The sequence below is a fragment of the Tachypleus tridentatus genome, chromosome 8, assembly GCF_004210375.1.
Source record: "Tachypleus tridentatus isolate NWPU-2018 chromosome 8, ASM421037v1, whole genome shotgun sequence".
NCBI classification, from domain to species: Eukaryota; Metazoa; Arthropoda; class Merostomata; order Xiphosura; family Limulidae; genus Tachypleus; species Tachypleus tridentatus.
Genome location: NC_134832.1, coordinates 88490450 through 88510204, shown reverse-complemented (window position 1 = coordinate 88510204; position 19755 = coordinate 88490450).

Below are 19755 nucleotides of genomic sequence, written 5' to 3'. Positions count from 1 at the left end.
AAAACTATACATAAAGAAATGTAGGCACTAAAACAAATATACAACAGTAAATCTGTTACATTCATCACATACACTCAGTTGCCACTTCAATACATACACCTATCTTGTATCAAGTAATATCCCTGCTGCCTCCAAAACAGCCTAAATTTTTTCGCGACATAGAATCAACAAGGTGCTGGAAATATTTCTTAGAATTTTGGTCCATGGAGATTCGATAGCATCATGCAGTTCCAGCAGATTTATCGGCCAGACATTCATGCTGCAAACCTTCTGTTCCAGCTCATCCCAAAGGTGCTCCATTTGACTGAGATCTGAGATTGTGCAGGCCATTACACTACCAATAGCCTGTACCGTTGACACAATGCAGAATGGGTCCATAGCTTCATGCTCCTTATACCAAATTCTAACCCTACCATCTGCATGTCGCAGAGAAATCGAAATTCGTCAGAGCAGGCGACGCCTTTCCAATCTTCAGTCGTCCAGTTTCTCTTCCTGTTCTTAGTTGACAGGAATGGATCCTGACATGGCCTTCTGCTGCTGTAGTCCATTGACTTCAAGGTTCGACACGTTGTGCGTTCAGAGAAACCTGTCTGCACACCACTAATAGTGTAAATAGTGGTTATTTGTGGTCTTTTGGTCAGCTTGAACGAGTCTGTCCATTCTTCTCTGACCTCTTTCATTAACAAGGTGTTTTTGCCCAGAGAACTTCCATTCACTGGATGTTTTTCTTGTTTTTCACACAGTTATATTTAAACTCTAGAGATTGTAGAGTGCAAGAAAATCCCAGAAGGTCAGCAGTTTCTGAGATGCTGGAACGACTACGTCTGGCACCAAGAATTATTCCACGGTCAAAGTGGCTTAGATCATGCATTATCCTCATTCTGATGTTTGATTGAACAAGTGAACCTCTTGACCATGTCAGCATGCTTTATATATTGTGATACAGCCACATGATTCGATGTTTGGCTATTTGCGTTAAAGAGCAGGTATACCTAATAAAGTGGTCATTGAGTGTAAAATGTGTGTTTATATTATTGCTTAATACAACTATGTTACATTAATGCATTTCATGTGTTTATATTAATATATAACAGAGATATTTCTATGTGAGCGAATATATTTACATCACGGTATGATAACTCATTTGCAACCATCATGAATTTTCAAATGTGTCTAAAAAAGCAGTATTTAATAATCACTGTTCCACATTGGCAAACTACTTGGAACATTCTAAAGTCTTGTGGCTAGAGTGCTATATCCTTTATTTAGTTTCCAAACAATGTTTATTATTTTCTATGAAATATTTATAGGATATCAAATATCTTGAAACATTCTAGGTCACATTCAGTTCGTTAAAAATATCAGAGAAACATTTCTATAAGAGGAAATATAATTTTATTTTATGTTCTTGATATGGAAAATTAATATTACTTTACATTGTTGCGATAGTGATACAGAACAATAATAATATCATTCTACATTGTTGTGGCACAACAATATCATTCTATGTTGTTTGAATAATAATGTAGAAGTAGTCACTACTTTGTTTTGCTTAAGGCGTACGACAAGAATATCATTTTCCATGGTTTTGCTCATAACATTAATAATAATTTTACTCCACATTTTCGTACTCATTGCATATATTAAGCATAGATGCAATTTGACAAATTTTTTGAAATTCAAATTGCATACCCAGCTCTGCCTTTGGTGAAAGCTCGACAGATCTGATGAAGGTTTACAATAAAAGTAAATTCCCAGTCCATAATGGGCTTTCTTTTTGAAGCTCTTGTTATGCACTTTAAATGTATTACCTTAAAAGTTTTGCAGATTCTTTTAAAGAGATTACACTCCTCCTTCTTTTCTTTCTCGAAAACACGGGAAACATGCATAAATTTGCAAAAAAATGAGCAAAATCTCTGCCAGGATTTTCAGTAGCATCCATTCTCCGAGAAAATTGTTAGGATACAAGGATAGTAGATATGAGGTGAGAAGGTGTGGCAGTCGAGTCGAGAAATTTGGCAGAAATGGCAACGCAGTTGCATCGCTTCTTGTCCAAAGCAGTTCATTTCACAGTAGAGATGTGGTTGAGATTTCTACTGTCTCAATTTGGTACGTTTAATGTATTAAAATTTATAATAATCTTAAATTGTGATTCTACGGAAAACTATATTTTACATCAAGAAGTAAGAAATATCCTAAGAGATGCTTTAGTTATGAATTACTTCTCTAATTCAGGCTTAAGTACTTATTCCAATCCTGGAATAAACTGGAAGTTCAAAAGTGTGAATCAGCAAGAAAGGAGAAACTTTAATAGAAGCAATATCATTATTCTACGCATTATAGATGAATGTGTTATTACTGTAAATTGTAGTTATTAAGGAAAACAAGCCAAACTACTAAAACGTTTATTTACAGTTTTTGACTTGTAGAATTTCTTTGTGTTGTGACTTTTCTTCAAACTCAACCATTTACAGTAGTTACTGCAGTAACGATATACAGGTTATTCTATAAACCATTTTTTTATTTTTCAGTATATGGTAAAGTTTATTATGAAATTGTTGGTTGTTTGACTACTTAAGTTAGTATCCCAAGCTTTGTCTTGATCGATCAACTCGTTTAAAAGAATATGCATCCACACACAAACAGAAAATTTTCCTTGATATTGGATGTTTAGACTGCTACATCCTGCTCTTCAATGATTTGGTCTCACTACAACTGTTTTCAACTTCATGTTAGGCTGTTACCTTATTGCAATTTCATTCAAGTAATTTACTAATTAGTACTCCTAGTAACTTAAAATGGAGTCACATATATTCGCATCCACTGTCGCCACCTTGTCGGTTCCTTCTCCTTGCTCGGAAACGAAAAGAAGCTTTTGCCCGATGCCAAACCGTTTTTACAAATATAAGCAACGCAGTAAACGATGTTATCATAAAACAAACATAAAGTAGCAATATCAAGACAAAAAATAGTCTCACAAAGTATGTAATTCGAAAAAAGCACTGATAGATTTACATAAGACACCAGCACTTAAAGGGACAAAATGGTCGGCGCGTAACGAAGCGTGTTTGGCAACTATCACGTCATAATTGTAAAACGTCACAGAAACAGCCGAACAAGCGAGAGGAACTTGAGTTCGAGGACCCGCATATTTTGTTTCATTTTTTGCTCAAAAACTAAAGTGTTTAAAAATATGGCAACCACACAGAAATTATACCTAACCAAAGTACAGTTTCTAAGGAAATTATTAAATTTGTTGAAAATTCACCGTTAATGTATTACTCACTCAAGACACAACCTTAAGACACTTCCAGTTCCTATGTGAGGTATTATGACAGTACTGATCCCACCCAGATTCAGAAAAACCTCTCTGCTAGAACATTGTAAAATAAAAATGTGTAAATGACCAAACAACCCACAAAAATGTAAGAACTATAAATTAATGAACTTACTTAAGATAATAAGTACAGAAACAAGATTATCCATCTTGAGAAAGACTTTAATGACTGATGTTTCTAATTAACTCAAGTTCACGGTAGACTAAAAATCACATTAGGTGTTGAAGAGGAGAGAGTTTGCTTCAAGGGTAAAACAAGATCTCAAATAGACAACTTGTCAAAACAGTGGGTTAATAATTAAAAACAAATCATGGGATTTTTCAAAGATTTTGAAATAGGATTAAGAATAGCCTAATATCTGATATTTGTAAATATCCATCACATGAAATCCAGTTTAATAACAAACAAAAGACTGAGAAAGACACAAGAATAAGATAGCACAGCGTCTCTTAATGGACATCGCCTTTTCATCTAATGTACTGCCAGGTTAAATTAGTTCTGTTTTGACCTCCTTGAAATCTAGAAGTCTGTTACTGTAAAAAAGAAATAATGCTGAAATAAAGATGAAATTCTTTTCGCCTATGTCTTGATGGTCAAAAACTCAGAGGAATAGGAGGAAGTAGTTTGCTGATGGAAAAAGACTCCCCAAAGCTTCTTTATGGCTGTGAGAGTATGAGACCAAAAGTGGAGAGGATGTACACTTCCATATTATGTCACAAATTACTTTGGAACCGGTGGTGGAAGTGAATTTAAATTGAAACTCCTTCTGGCTTTGATGTATGAACTGCTAAGCCTTATAAAAGACTATGTATTTGGTAACAACATGACATCCATATATAAGACACGGAGGATGACATCAATAATTATATAAAAGTTTTAAAGATGATAAGACAACTGATTTGAAAGTCTGATAAGTTTCATCTTTTGCGCAATCATTAACACATAATAATTTAAGCGGTCAAGTAAGACAAGTTTGCCTTTTCTAATTTACGTCGCATTACATGAATCAGCTGGGATGATTGTGACCAATTTCCGTCAGAATAACAGAAGAATTATCACAGGCTTGTGGATCATTGCTCACCCTTCCGTCTCCATAATGGGAACAAGTAAGGGTACCGTAGCAGAAAGGCTTGGAATGCTCAAATCACTGTAATGTAAAACGGCTACGCATATTTATGATATATATATATAGTCCTTCAGGTAAGAATTATTTCAAATGGATACTCACCTAACAGCTGTAACTTCCTGGTTCAGAAACACATTCTTTCTCTGGGACAATAATAACTAATTGGGTAATTACCCCTTTTGAAGTCTTCAGGATGTTATGGGAAGTAACTTCTATGAGAACCTCCTCAAGAGCCTTGGAAGCCAACAAACTGTATTTTGTTTTGAATGTTTCAATAAGTACGTCCTTTAATATAATATTTTTCAGATATTTAAAAAGCTCTTAACCCTTCTGGATAATGAAAGGCAATGTATTATCCAGACGTCCCTCAGACAATGAATGGATAGCACATAAACGAGACATATCTGAATAGTTTTTTATCCAACAAAATCTGTACAAGATATATGACCAGGGGCCTCAATTTTTTTAGTTTGAATAAAAAGAAAACAAACTCTTCTGTACCCACTGACCTATCCCCACCATGAAGTTTTACAACGAGACGTGATTCACTCTCAAAAGCAATGTTTTTGGACAGAACAATAATGTCATTGTTTAGTTGCCACCATATCCAAACAAAAATACCAAACATAATGTCATCAATACAACCGATCAATTGACCAATCCTGAGTGGAATCCCTGGACCTTGCGTTTACGGGAATTTATGGCCAAAATATTATATTGCATTGATCCATATATCACTCAACAAACAGGATTTTCTCATCCCATTCACATGCATCCACGTAGAAAAATACGTATAAATGGTATATTAGATCCGAGGAAGCTGTACAAGCAGAACCTTCCATTATAGGTCATCTCATTATGTACAGAACCTCACATCAATAGACCACAAGGTTAAATAACTTTATAGGATCCTCATCTTAGAACTACAAACTTTAGCCATCACTGTTTTAAGGTTATGATTTTATGAAGAGTTTCATCTTTATATATTTAATCAGTGACTTTAGAACGTCTCGTGATATCACCAAATTTATTAGTTAAATTTAAATTGTCTTTAAGTTACAAAACAATTTTAAGAAAAGGCGAGTATTCAATACTTATTATGTGTAATATTAATTATTGACAACAGACCACATTGAACAACAACACCCCCCATTATGGTTACAAAAAGGTTTATTACCATTAACCTAATTATATTGTAATAAAAATCGAGCATTGCCCCAACAACAAATAGGTACGTAACTGTTAAAAAAACTGTCAAAAATGTTTTATTGTGTGTGTTTTCTTATAGCAAAGTCATAGCGGGCTATCTGCGGAGTTCACCGAGGGGAATTGAACCCTTGATTTTAGCGTCCTAAATCCGTAGACTTACCGCTGCACCAGTAAGGTACCGATGTCTTATTAACGATCATGTAATGTTCTTTGTACGACTGCGAAACGAGTGTCCAAGCTAACAGTTTTAGTTTCAGTTTTACAACTTTTATGCATAAAATCGTGTTTAGGATTTGCTACCTGTTTACGATAAGTTTATATTTAGCAGGTATAAGAACAAGTACAAGCGTTTATTTAACAAGAGGGAATCCTCAACAGCCGTGGCGCTTCATAATATTTTAGACAGGAATATAATAAATTAATATATGAGACCCTTCTTTCTTATTAGCTTTTTTTTGCACCAGCAGTGACAAACGTGGGATGCGAATGTACCCATTTCTATTTTATCACTCATCAGAAACTCTACCTGTTTACCCTCAAACTGAAAACCTTTTAAGCAGGATTAGAGTAAATCAATCTCTGAGAATTTTGGGGTGATAAGATACATCAATAGAAAAGTTTTGACCTTTTGAGTTCCAAATTGTAACTAGATAACAGATCTTTGTGCTTAGAGTTTGTTCTTGAAAACCAAAAACAAAGATCCATTCCATCAACCGTTGTGCCGAGGATAAAAACGAATATCACTTGTTTCACACTCACGTGCTTAACCATTCCGTCAATAACTACTCAAAAATTTAAATGTATTTGACCAATAATCCTTTACAAGAAACAAATTACCCTCCTGTTTGGCTATTCTGATAGCGAGTACTGTATAGTCAATTATGTATCCTGACGTCATCAAGACGTTTTTTCATAGCAGGCAGAATACTAACAGCGTAAAAGACGAGTTCATAAAGTGTTTATTCGGGCTAAATCAAAAGTTTTGTTGTTGTTTCTTGAAATTTTTCCACGGAAATTATTTTATATATGATTGTGATTACTTCATTTAACATATTTTTTCTTTTTTCTTTTTGTACAAAGCGCCTTTTAAGACTACTCTTTAACACTCCTACGAAAAGTGAGGCCCCAGAGCAACTTGAAAGGTTATTAATATTAGGCTAATAATTTTGTATTTAAATGAAATTGCCATTTAAATCCATTAATGAATGGATTAACGAGATTCCCACTGTCCCTATCTACTATCTAGCGAAACCACAGCCAGGGGAACGGGCTTGGAGAAATCAGGACTAGAAACGTCTTTTCGTAGGAGTGTTAATTAATACAGTTTTCACGTAGCCACAGTTATACATTAATTGAATTTCAACAAGCGCAAGTTAACATCGAATGTGTAAAACAGTGGTTGCTAATAGCTTAATAGAAGATGGTGCTTTCATCTGTAATTCAATATATAGAACTAGCAACATTATATACTTAAATAAATAATATAATTAAAAGAAATAATAAATAACATTTTAAAATGCTAGATGGCCCTATTTCGTGTTTTTTAACAATACTTAATTTCTTTATATCAAATAAATCAATATTTCATTTCATTATTACCGTCCACGTAATCATTAAACGTGGACAAGAAATTGCGAAATAGACTAAGTGTAACAGAAAAATGATTATCAAGAGAAGCGTAGAATAACATTTGTTTTCTTAGAACATACAACAGCGTTGAAAATACTGTGCGTTGTAACTCGTTTCGTGTCTTTCTTGAGTTATTTACAAAAGAATAGCAAATTCAAACAAGGGCAACGTAGAAACACTTTCAAAGTACATACAAAAATTATAAGAGACAAATGCAGACTGTTTCTATGGAAGCGTAGAAACATCTTTAAGTTATATACAGAGTGGATCCAAATAATAGTAAAAAAAACAACAACAACTACAAGTTTACACAGATAAAGGTAAAGATAGCTGCATAGCATATCTGTAGAAATGTCGAGACAATTTCAGGGGAAACCAGAGAAACATAGAAAGGGTTACAATACAAACATAGAACAATTCAGAAGTGACTGTACAGTCAGTTCAAGGATATTTAGAGGGAACTGCAAAATAAATGTATAGAAACATAGTTACTTTGTACTCAGTGTAACAACTATAGAAGTAGCTAAAAAATAGTTACATAGTTATAAAGGCACGGGTAAAATATACATGCAGTAGAACTCAGAAACAGTGTGGGATATGAGCAGAAAACTATTCATACATCAGGAAGATTTATATATGAAAAACGGGCACGTTGAAACAGGTTCATACCATACACGCAAAATCTATAAGCAGCTGCTTATAGGCAGTTGCAAGTTATATGCAACTTAAGGAAATGTAGAAACAGCTGCATATGAAATATAACTTCACAAACAGATGCAAGGTTTATTGAGAGCATTTTAGAAACGGCTACAAACTATAAACAAGGAAATTAAGAAATAAGTATTTAAAGAAATAATTGGACTGTTTTAAACACAGAATTGTAGAAACAGCTTTATACTTAAGACAAAAAAGTGTACTAGGTACATATTGAGACAACTCCAAAGCACATATGGAAAGAAGTAAAAACAACTACGTGATCAAGACCAGATTAAGGGTTTTATTAGCCCTAGGCTTTTTCAACTTATAGAGGCCTCCTCGAGATGGAACCTCTACATGCAATACATTTATAGTCACAGCTTGGAGCTCTGGGCCTCAGCCCGGTAAGCCCATGAATTAATCCGGGGTTGTATGTGATATATATGAATACAAATGCAAAACTAGTTAGTAGTAATTAAAAAAGGGCAACGACATAAAGTAAAGACTAAAATTTATTAATTTGTTTGTTTTGAAATTCGCGCAAAGCTACACGAGGGCTATCTGCGGTAGCCGTCCCTAATTCTGTAGTGTAAGACAAGAGGGAAGGAAGCTAGTCACTATCACCTACCGCCAATTCTTGGGCTACTCTTTTACCAACGAATAGTGGAATTGATCATTACAATATAATGCCCCCACGCCTGAAAGAGCGAGCATGTTTGGTGCGACGGGGATTAGAACTCGCGACTCTCAGATTACGAGTCGAGTGCTTTATTAATATGGGAGGCTGTATGAATAAAATAAATTTTAAGCTCAGTTTTATAAAACCAGTAGGTTATTTCTTATGTATCTAAGTGAAATGTAAGTACCAAAAATGAAGAATATCTAAGCTATGTGGTAATGATTATTGAGCACTTAAAATAATGCTTGAACAAACAGCTGTCTACATCTGCTGACCTATTAGGTAGTTAAAAATGCCAAAACAAATTCATAGTTTGGTAAAACTTTTATCGACGATGAAAATTCCAGCCAATAGTTAAGCATTAACTGTTAACAATAATAAAACTAGCCAATAGTCGAGTAAAAAGTCAATCAACAATGAAAATAACAACGAACATTTAAATAAAACATTATTCCACAATGACAATACTTCCCACACTTAGCTAAGTAATTCAAACCACAGCATTAGTCTACAATTTAAGTAAGAAGTGATACAACTATGATAACACAACCACCAAAACTGGGTAAGAAGTTGTTGGGTTTTAGCGCAAGGCTACAAAATGGTCTGTGTGCTCTATCCAACCACGAAGAATCGAATTCATTTTACAATTATAAGTTCAGAAACTTTTCACTGACCCAATTTGGGACTTCGGAAACAATCTGTTAAGCAACGAGAGCACTATGTCCTGATCAGGTAAAGAAACTCTTAAACAGTAACATGAAACTATTCATACTACCTCTTACCTGTGTATGGCTGGGAAAAAGTCAACACAACAACGTAAACTCACATTTTACTATAAGGATAGTCCTGTATGTGTGTGTGGGTTATAGCATTTGAAGTCTGAAACGTTGGATGGGTCAATTATCATATTTTTGGTGTGGTAACTGGAAACTAATAAAAGGTATACATAGACTATTTTGTTTAAGAATACTTACCTGAGAAGTTGAATAAGAAAATGCCCTAAAACTGAACACGTTTCAATTTTTTTTATATAAACATTTGGTTTGTAATTTAAGACATAAATGCTTAATTATTTAAATGAGTCAGTTATTACCTTCCACAAAGCAGGATGCACAATTAACATCGGGTAAAATCATTACAGATTTAATAACAAAATAAAGAAAGATAATGTTGTCCTTTGTACAGTTTTTGCTTCCTTAACGGATGCCCTCTGCTTGTATGAATAAAAGGGTTTTTAAATAATGGCGGTATTAAAACACAGTTAAGAAAGAATTTATTGGAAAATAAGTACTCTAGTTCACGATTAAGTAAGAAATTATCCAATAATAAGTACATGAGGCCATATTAAGTAATAAGTTATTCAGTTATGAGTACTCTACGTACAAATAAGTAAAAAAAAATGAGTACTTAAACCCACATTAAGTAAGGAAATAATCACTAGTGAGTTTTTTAGATCATAACTACGTATGAAGTTATTCAACAATGCGTGCACCAGCCTACATTAGGTAAAAGTTTTAAAAATATTTGTTGAGGTGAAAGTGTTTGATATTATTTTTCATTATATAATATATAAACCATTACCTTTTAGCTTAATTTCATGATATTACATAATATACATTATTCTTAAAATTCATAACAAAAATAAACAATTTTAACTTACCCATTCAAAACGAATTATTCGTGGCTTTTGCTATTCCATCCTTACTTGAAATAAGATATTACAGAGAAAAAAAAAATACTTACCTGATATTTGCAAAAGTTGTGACTTTGTATAGCAGTATTCTTTTAAAGTTTATGTGAAGAGCTGGAAATGTTAACCAGAAGGTTGAAGAAAACGAGAAACTTTCATAACTTCTGTGCTGTTATATTTCAACGCCTATCTGACACAGCTAAGACGAGAGACGAGATCACTTCAAGCAGCTCTACCGCTAGAGCCTCACGGGCCCACGCACTAAAGCTTAACTTGATTGGTCTAGATATTTTCATCCACCTACACAAATTGTTCACGTCAAACTCTGTCAGTTAGCATCTTAAACTAGAATTCATTTTGTACCAAGAGTGAAAACTTGCTTTTACCCCATTCCCACCCCTACTGCCTAACGAAGGAGACTATTTAACATTAGACAAAGAAGTGGGTAGCTAAATATTATAAAATAGAATTAAATCTTCGTGAGATGGCGCTAGTTGCCAAGTACGAACAACTAAGTTACAGTTATGTTGTTACAAATGCTTTAAAAAAGTGTTACGGTGCAAATTTTAGCTCCAATTCGAAATTAAGAAAGACAAGAATGATAAAAACAGCATTTGTAGCTAACTTTTGTTCTGAATTATTTCTTTTTATGAATTCTAAAGATACTATGTTTATATTGCATAAAAAAAACACTTTTTAAGTAAGCTTAATGAATTTTAGTGCTAAAATTCTGGGTTCGGTATCTCAAGTAGGCAGATTGTGCAACTTTACGGTTACAAACAAATAAAATGAGTCTACAAAATTCTGAAGCACTTTTTGTGTTTTGTTTTTTACAGTTGTCGTTGAGACAGTCTGTGGTAAGTATGAAGCTCATTCATACAATCTTCTCCTTGATCGATATAACTACGTCGGTGAAAACTGACTTTGCTTGAAACTACAGTCCTCAGTAAATGAACCATTTGTGTAATGTGTAAGACATATAAGGATATTTAGAGTTTTATATTGCGTTACCGATGTCGAGGCCACAGTTACTCGACTCGTAATCACAGGATTGCGGGTTCGAATCCCCGTCACACTAAACATGCTCACTCTTTCAGCCGTATGGGCGTTATAACGTGACGGTCAATCCCTATATTTGTTGGTAAAATAGTATCTTAAGAGTTGGCGGTGGGTGGTGATGACTAGTTGCCTTTCCTCTAGTCTTACACTGTAAAATTAGGACGGCTAGCGCAGATAGCCTTTTGTATCTTTGCGCGAAATTCAAATCAAACCAAATCACAGTTACAAAATCTTGTCTTTCACCCCTCATTTCATTCTTCTGTAAAACAATCTTCTTTTTGACCCACCATATGATCTAAATTCAAAAGATTGGATTCACCCTATGCTGTTGAATAAACATTTAGTTGAAGTGACCTTAAATCTGAAGTCTCCTGATGGGGTACCGTGGGTCTTCCAAGAGCGTTCTATACATACTTGACCACATTCAGACTACTCCAGTTGATCAGCTCTTTCCTATTAAAAAAACGTGTTAATCACTTTAATATTTGGAAGTGGACTTTACCATTCATTAATCTTTAATAAGCTGAAGTGAGCGTTGTTATTCATCTAACTTTAATAGATAGAAGTGGACATTATCATTCATTAACTTTTAGTAGGTGGAAGTGGACATTGTCATTCATTAAAGTTTAATAGGAAGAAGTGGACATTATCATTCACCAAACTATAGTCAGTCTCGATTTCACCAGCACAAGGCAACACAGAAAGTCGATGCAACTTTTCTATAATATTTGTTATTAATGGTACCATTACGCAAGATGTTGGTGTCAATACACACACAAAAAATTATTCTTGCAAAAAGCATTGCAACATACGTTAAAATATTATATCTGCGGACTAAGAATGCGAGAAACCGGATCTCAATACCCATGTTGGGCAGAGCATAGTTGGCCCATTGTGTTATTTTGTGCTTAACTACAAACAAATATATAAAAGTAATATAACTTAGCACGTGGTTGATCTACTCGACTCTACTTAATGTTTGGAAATCCAAAAATGTGAAAGACTCATATTTAAAATAATTCGTAAATGGTGATTTTGAACTTGAAGGGGAAATGGTTTAATACGGTAAATAATTATATAATTTATGAAACATTTCAGATGAGCGTATTATTGTGATACTTGTTATGTTCGTGTAACCACTGCCTTGTTATAAGTGGAATTCGTTTACCTGAACGTATAGCATACAGGTTGACTGTATGAAATCTATTTCTGACTATTCTTATAGTGATACGACAAATAGTTAAAGCTACGAACAATCGATTCAGTCTCAGGCACCTAACGATCGGTAGAAGTCACTTATTTGTTCTATGGATGACAACTTGTTTCATCCATGAGTCCAAATAATTATTGCATTGTATTGAAAACAGTTTCACATTTTGCAAAAGACACCTTACGACACTTGTAGCATAATCACAATAGCTAGTTGTGGCTGGATAATTTATGTTCTACTATATTTCTACAGACAAGTGAAATATCTAAATGTTTTTACTGAGGCCAAGCCATGCTTCATGGACAACTTGTAGCATTTTAAACTTTGTGATTCACAATAAATAATATGAATCACTTTGTCAATTCAATATTGTTTAACACCACTCGCTTTGACTTATCATATCATTGTTATAATATTAAAAAGTCTGATTATCCTTTATTTTCTTTTGTGGAGTAGTATAAGAAAATAAGTTTCAGTTATAGTGAGAAAGTTTGTTTTCTTTACTTGCGTGTTGGTTAGACACAACACTGTATGATTCCGAGTTAATGATTCTATCTGGATAACTAAATTAACTCTTTTTTTTCGGCATGAAAGAATGGTTTGAATTAAAATAGCCTGAACCAAAATATCAGGCCTGGCATGGCCAAGCGTGTTAAGGCGTGCGACTCGTAATCTGAGGGTCGCGGGCTCGCATCCTCGTCGCACCAAACATGCTCGCCATTTTAGCCGTGGGGGCGTTATAATGTTACGATCAATCCCATTATTCGTTGGTAAAAGAGTAGCCCAAGAGTTGGCGGTGGGTGGTGATGACTTGCTGCCTTCCATCTAGTCTTACACTGCTAAATTAGGGACGGCTAGCACAGATAGTCCTCGAGTAGCTTTGTGCGAAATTCAAATACAAACAAACCAAAATATCAAGAACTTTAAAAATAAAATTCCAGTTACATTTTAAATGAAACTGTCTGAGGATTATTGCAATTTTCTGTCTAGTTTACATATTCTCAGTCTGTTTTAAAGAAACACTCTTGATACGACTGCTTATCGCGTATTCAAATCTCACTACTGTCGCATGGTAATCCAACCATCTGATGAGTCAAACAGTGGTTCAATTTACCAAATAACAACTACAGTAAACAAAGTTGTGTTTCACGTATTATTAAACCGTATGTTTCTAATGCAAACTTTTCGTCAAAAGAAGGTTATTGTTTCAAACTGTGTTTCATGTCATGAGTTTCTCTAAATCAACAACTGAAGTTATTGTGGGAAATTGTTTCCCATAGTTCCAAACTATTGGGAAGTATAGTAACATCCTCAGTTGTCGATCTAGCTGAACTTGTGAGTCTCATACAGTTTGGGACTGTAATCTTCTTTTGAACAAAAATTTATATTAGAAACATGCGGGTTTAATAATAAGTGAAACACAACTTTGCCTACTGCAGCCGGAAGTGTATTTTTAAAGATCATGGTTTTTTTGGCTTTGGCTATTTTAACTCAAATCAGAGTTGATTTAGGTTTTCAACCATTCAATCAAGATTTAGCTTTGTTTTTTAAGCGATTAATGTAGAGTTTTTTAGGTTTTGAATAACAGTCAACGTAGAACCGACTTTTTCTATGAGCTATTCGATTCAGATTTAGGTTTGGTTCTAAACTAGCCAATCCAGAGTTACATAAACTTGGTTTTTGAACTTGTAATTTCAAAGTTCATTCGGGTTCTACTAGTCAACTCAAAGTTACCTAAACTTATGTTTTGAACTAGTAATTCCAGAGCTGATTTGGGTTCTAAACCAGTCGTTTCAAAGTTAACTTAGATTTAGCTAGCCTATCCAGAGATGATTTAGACTTTCATCTAATCAGTTTCTACTACATGCTGTTGACTGACTACTAATAAACTTTAAGTGAACAATAAACTAAAGAGTTTCAACTAGAAATGTTACCCTTCCTCCGTTAAATATCAAATTTCTGAACAAATGCTGAACAAACCTGGATTATAAATTATATAAATTATTAGGAACAATACTCCACCATAAACTCAGAGATATTTAAATAATACTGCTTGTTTTATCATTAACAACATTTGAATTTAAACGAGAGATTGGGTTACAGAGCAAAGAAAACATTGTTGGTATTGCAGAAGTAAGACTGTTCATAACTTTATAAAATATTTATGATATATTTTGCTTAAGTAAAATTAGTCTATAAGCTATAGCGTTTTAAAAGTTCTGAATTCTCTGAAATTAAATATAATTAAATTATAGTTTGTAACTTTTGATTAATTATTATCCGTTTTAAAATAACTTACGCTGATATCTCAAATAAACTTAAAATGTCATTAGAAATTAAAATGAACTTCAAAAAAGTGTGTGTTTGTTTGTTGTTAAGCGCAAAATTATATAATGAGCTATATCTGTGTTCTGCTCACCATGAATATTGAAATTCTATTTTTTTAGCAATATAAGCCCTTATATTTACCATCAAACCACTGAAGATCATGAAGAAAACCCACCAAAATTGAAGTATGCATTCATAATAAATAGCTGTGCCTTATGAATTAATTACCCCAAGCACTCGATATGAGTATCTAAAAATTTTATGATGCCAAGAGTGGCTTATTAGTTAGTGTACTTAAACTGTGAACTAAAGAATTCATGATTCGTGTCCTGTCGCCGCAAAACCTCGTTTTCTATGCTGCTAACATGAGTGCTTTATAAAAAGACCGATAAGCTCCACTAGTTAGTAAAACAAAAGTGGGTAGAAAGTTTGTGGGGGCGATCTTGACTTTCTTCTAGCTTATCAGTTCAGAATTCGGGACAGTACATAACATTTGTATATAATTTTGTACGAGATTGTGAATAATAACTACGTTTAGTGTTTGAATTTCGCGTCACAATAATGCTTCACAAGGGCTACTTGTGCTGCTCGTCCCTAATTGAGCAGTGTAGGGCTAGTGGGAAGGCAGCTATTCATCATCACTCACCGCTAACTCTTAGGCTACTCTTTTACTTACGAATAGTGGGATTGACCGTCACATTATAACGTCTCCAAGGGTGGAATGGGAGGACATGTGTCTTGAATGTGAGCCCGCGACCTACGGATTACGAGTCGAGTGCCTTAACCAACTAGCCATGCTGGACTTTTGGTAGAAGGAAAAGATAGTGAACGTAATTTAATTTAAATTTTAAATTTTCCTCATTTCTTCACCTTGTGCTTCATTTAAACTGTCATTGTCCAGACGATTTTATCATTACATTTCTTATTAGTTATGTAATTGTAAAATTACCTGAATGTGAGACATGATTTGACACAACTGTGTAAAGTATTAAAATCAAAATAGTAGTCCAGTTTTGGGTAAACTCTGTGTGGAAACCCAACAAGGAGATTACACATAATATTAAGAAAATATATTTTTAAGCGGCCTCAAAAAAAGAAAAAAATTCATTACTATCTTTTAACTACAAGATATTGTGTAGTAACGAGGCTTAATTCATTAGTTTGATGTGATACGACCCCATCTATAGTTTTAGTTGTAAAACAAAATAGCCTGAGAAGCAATAATAGCTTTATCTATATTTTCGATCACATCATCTAACCTACATTGTACGATTATCAGTAATGTAAACATATGATGTTGAAATATTTCAAAACGTAAATAATAATTACGTCTTTAAATTATGTGATCAAAACTTTTAATTTTTTGAAGCAAAAATAAATTTATTGTTGAAAGTTTTTTCCAGCCATTTGTTAGTTAAAATTAAAGGAAGCTTGGTCTAAAGGCCAAAGAAAGAGCCTTCCGGGGGCTCGATGTTTGTTCAAACAGTAGTAACTTAGGGCTAAGAGTTACTTCCAGAGAAATGTATTTTAATCACATGGTAATATCTGTATTAAAGGTAACTTGCCTGTTAAGGCTCTTCTTTATGAAATAAACTATTTCCCTGTATAAATTACTTAGTAGCTGTAATTATTGTCATTTATGTAAAATTACATTGATTGTATGATAAAAAACATGAATATATATGTATATAAAAAGTGAAGCTGTTCAAAAGTGTATTAATCCAAACATTCAAGCGTGCAATGAAAGGACTTAAAAAACAAACAAACTATAACCCACTTACATGCCATTACAACAACAAACACATCATACCCAATGTTTTGTTTGTTACAACTTTCATTACAGTGTCAGATCTTTCACTTTCAATGATCAAAATACGAATTTATATCTTTCTACTGAGAATGAAAATATGAGGTTTCCATGACACAATTTTTCTTATTGTCTAAACCTTCACAAATTTCCAAATCATATTGTAACGCTTGATGGAGTAAGATAATACTTCTTTAATAAAATAAAGTCAAACCAATCGCTTGTTCTATCACGTGTCAAGAAATTTTATCTCCACCATAAACAGTCACTTGCTTGAGATAACTTGAGAATACACGTTTAGATGTAACGAACATCAAACAGTGCAAATATTCATATTTATAGAAATAAGTGTTCCCTTCAAGAAAAAGTTTTAAATTAAATCTTAACTCTATAAGCAACAAGCATAATTTCAGAAGAAATGTGAAACTCTCTTGCTAAAGCTTTTAAAGCGCCATCTATTGTCCTTTTAAATTATTCTATACACTTTTATTAAGCTTCGTATTATCTTCTCAATCCATTGTTTCCCAACCCTGTATTTTTTTCTTTTTCATGCAATAAATTTTATTATTTAATACATTAACGTATTATTCTTTTCCATATGTGTTCTTTTTTTGGTAAATATGGACTGCTCAGCTTAAAAAGAAGTTTATTCTTAAAACCAAGAATAGAAAAGCTACCAATACCAAACAGCTACATCTTACAGATTTGCCACCCGTGGCACAGTGGTATGTCTGAGAACTTCCAACACTAAAATTCGGGTTTCGATACCCCTGGTGGACAAACTACAGATAGCTCATTAAGTAGCTGTGTGCTTAATTTAAAAATATTATCTTACAGTTTTATTGAGTGGTTTATGATCAAGGCTGTGTGGCCGAAGTATGACCTATAATGTGTGTCCCTCCCTCTAGTTTTAAATGTTTTGTGAACCTTAATTTTGCTGAACAGCTTAACCACATTTATAAAAAGTATATTTTTTCAATTATTACAGCTTTATGCAAAACAAGAAAAAGTGATTTAAACGTCTTGTTAATGAGACTAATTTTGTAAATAAGAGAAATGAAAATATTTCATATAATTCAAAAATAAAGAAAAGTAGAAATGTTTATAGGCTGAAACACAACCATATTTGAAAACACTAGATAACAAAATTCATCTTTCTTTAGCTTGTGTTACTAAAGATATGATGAAAGTATGTATTTGTAGTTTCATTGCTTTTTTTCCTATTATAGTACACTATTCTTATGAAAAAAATATGCAAATATATATTTGAAAGATTATAACATACCTCAAGTTTGTGATTCTGCAGATAATACGTTTTATATTCCAGTGTTTTTAAAACTTCAGTATTATACATACAGCAAAATTACGACGCGTATTTTATGGCTTTTAGACAAAAAAACAAAAACAAACCTGGGATGCACGTTAATGCGAGAATTCGCTTTGCTATTCTCTCTCTATATATATATATACACATATACACACATTATTTATTATTAATGTTATTCCCTTTAAAGTAAACTCTAAAGACCGATTCATGTGATGATATAAGCATTTAAGTGCATTTACATTTTTACAAAAGAGGCAAAAAATGGAACATTCAGTATATTTTAAACTCAGCTAGTAATAAAGAACATTTAGCATAAACTAAGGACACTTCCACATTGTTCTTTACAAATGGAAATTTTATAGCACTATTAACAACAAGTCTTACCCCAGTCTTACTATACGCCTTCAAACTAACAGTTCTATACTACTGTTAAAAACACATAGCTAGCATACTATGTAGATGTAATTAAAAATATTTTGAAAACAACAAGCATGATGTAGGGATGACAATGCCAAAATGTACAGAAACAAAATAGGAGTGAATAAACCCCTACAAAAGTAGCCAAATCTGTTCAAGAGAAACATTTATCTACAATCGTATTTACATGAAGTAATATTTGAATAAAAACATTTAAACTGAATAATGCTATAAAGTCTTACAATGGCTAATTCCCACAAGTTTGCAACACTGAGTCAATGACTTAGTCATGCAGGGATTTTTGTATTGTTTTGTGTATTCATTCCTATACTGTTTCTATATTTTGTGACATTGTATCCCCCCATTATTATCCTGTTTCTATATTTTGTGACATTGTATTCCCACATTATTATCCTGTTTCTATATTTTGTGACATTGTATTCCCACATTATTATCCTGTTTCTATATTTTGTGACATTACATCCCCACATCATTATCCTGTTACTATATTTTGTGACATTGCATCCCCACATCATTATCCTGTTTCTATATTTTGTGACATTGTATCCCCACATCATTATCCTGTTTCTATATTTTGTGACATTGTATCCCCACATCATTATCCTGTTTCTATATTTTGTGGCATTGTATCCCCACATCATTATCCTGTTTCTATATTTTGTGACATTGTATCCCCACATCATTATCCTGTTTCTATATTTTGTGACATTGTATCCCCACATCATTATCCTGTTTCTATATTTTGTGACATTACATCCTCACATCATTATCCTGTTTCTATATTTTGTGACATTGTATCCCCACATCATTATCCTGTTTCTATATTTTGTGACATTGTATCCCCACATCAACGTTATTTTTCTCAAACGTTTTCATTATTTTTCTCATCTTTTTCTTTTATTACCAATGAATATCATGAAGAACAGTCGCCATGACGGCAGCAGTTTTAGCTTGGCTTGATGAGTTAGTTATCTTGGTGGACATCATGTGCTGAAGTTGTTAAACACTACACTGCTTTCGCTGTTTCCAAGTTTTAGTTTGTTAAGTCATCGCGACAACTTCAGTCATTTGTGAGCTAGTCCTTCTGACACCATAATCAAAATAATCAGAAGAAAATGTGGCGGTCACGCTACCCGACGGTTCTCTAATTTAGCGATGTTTGTTTCTTTATTTGTTAAAATGAAGGTTTTAATAGCTTTAAAAATCTTTAGAGTAGCTT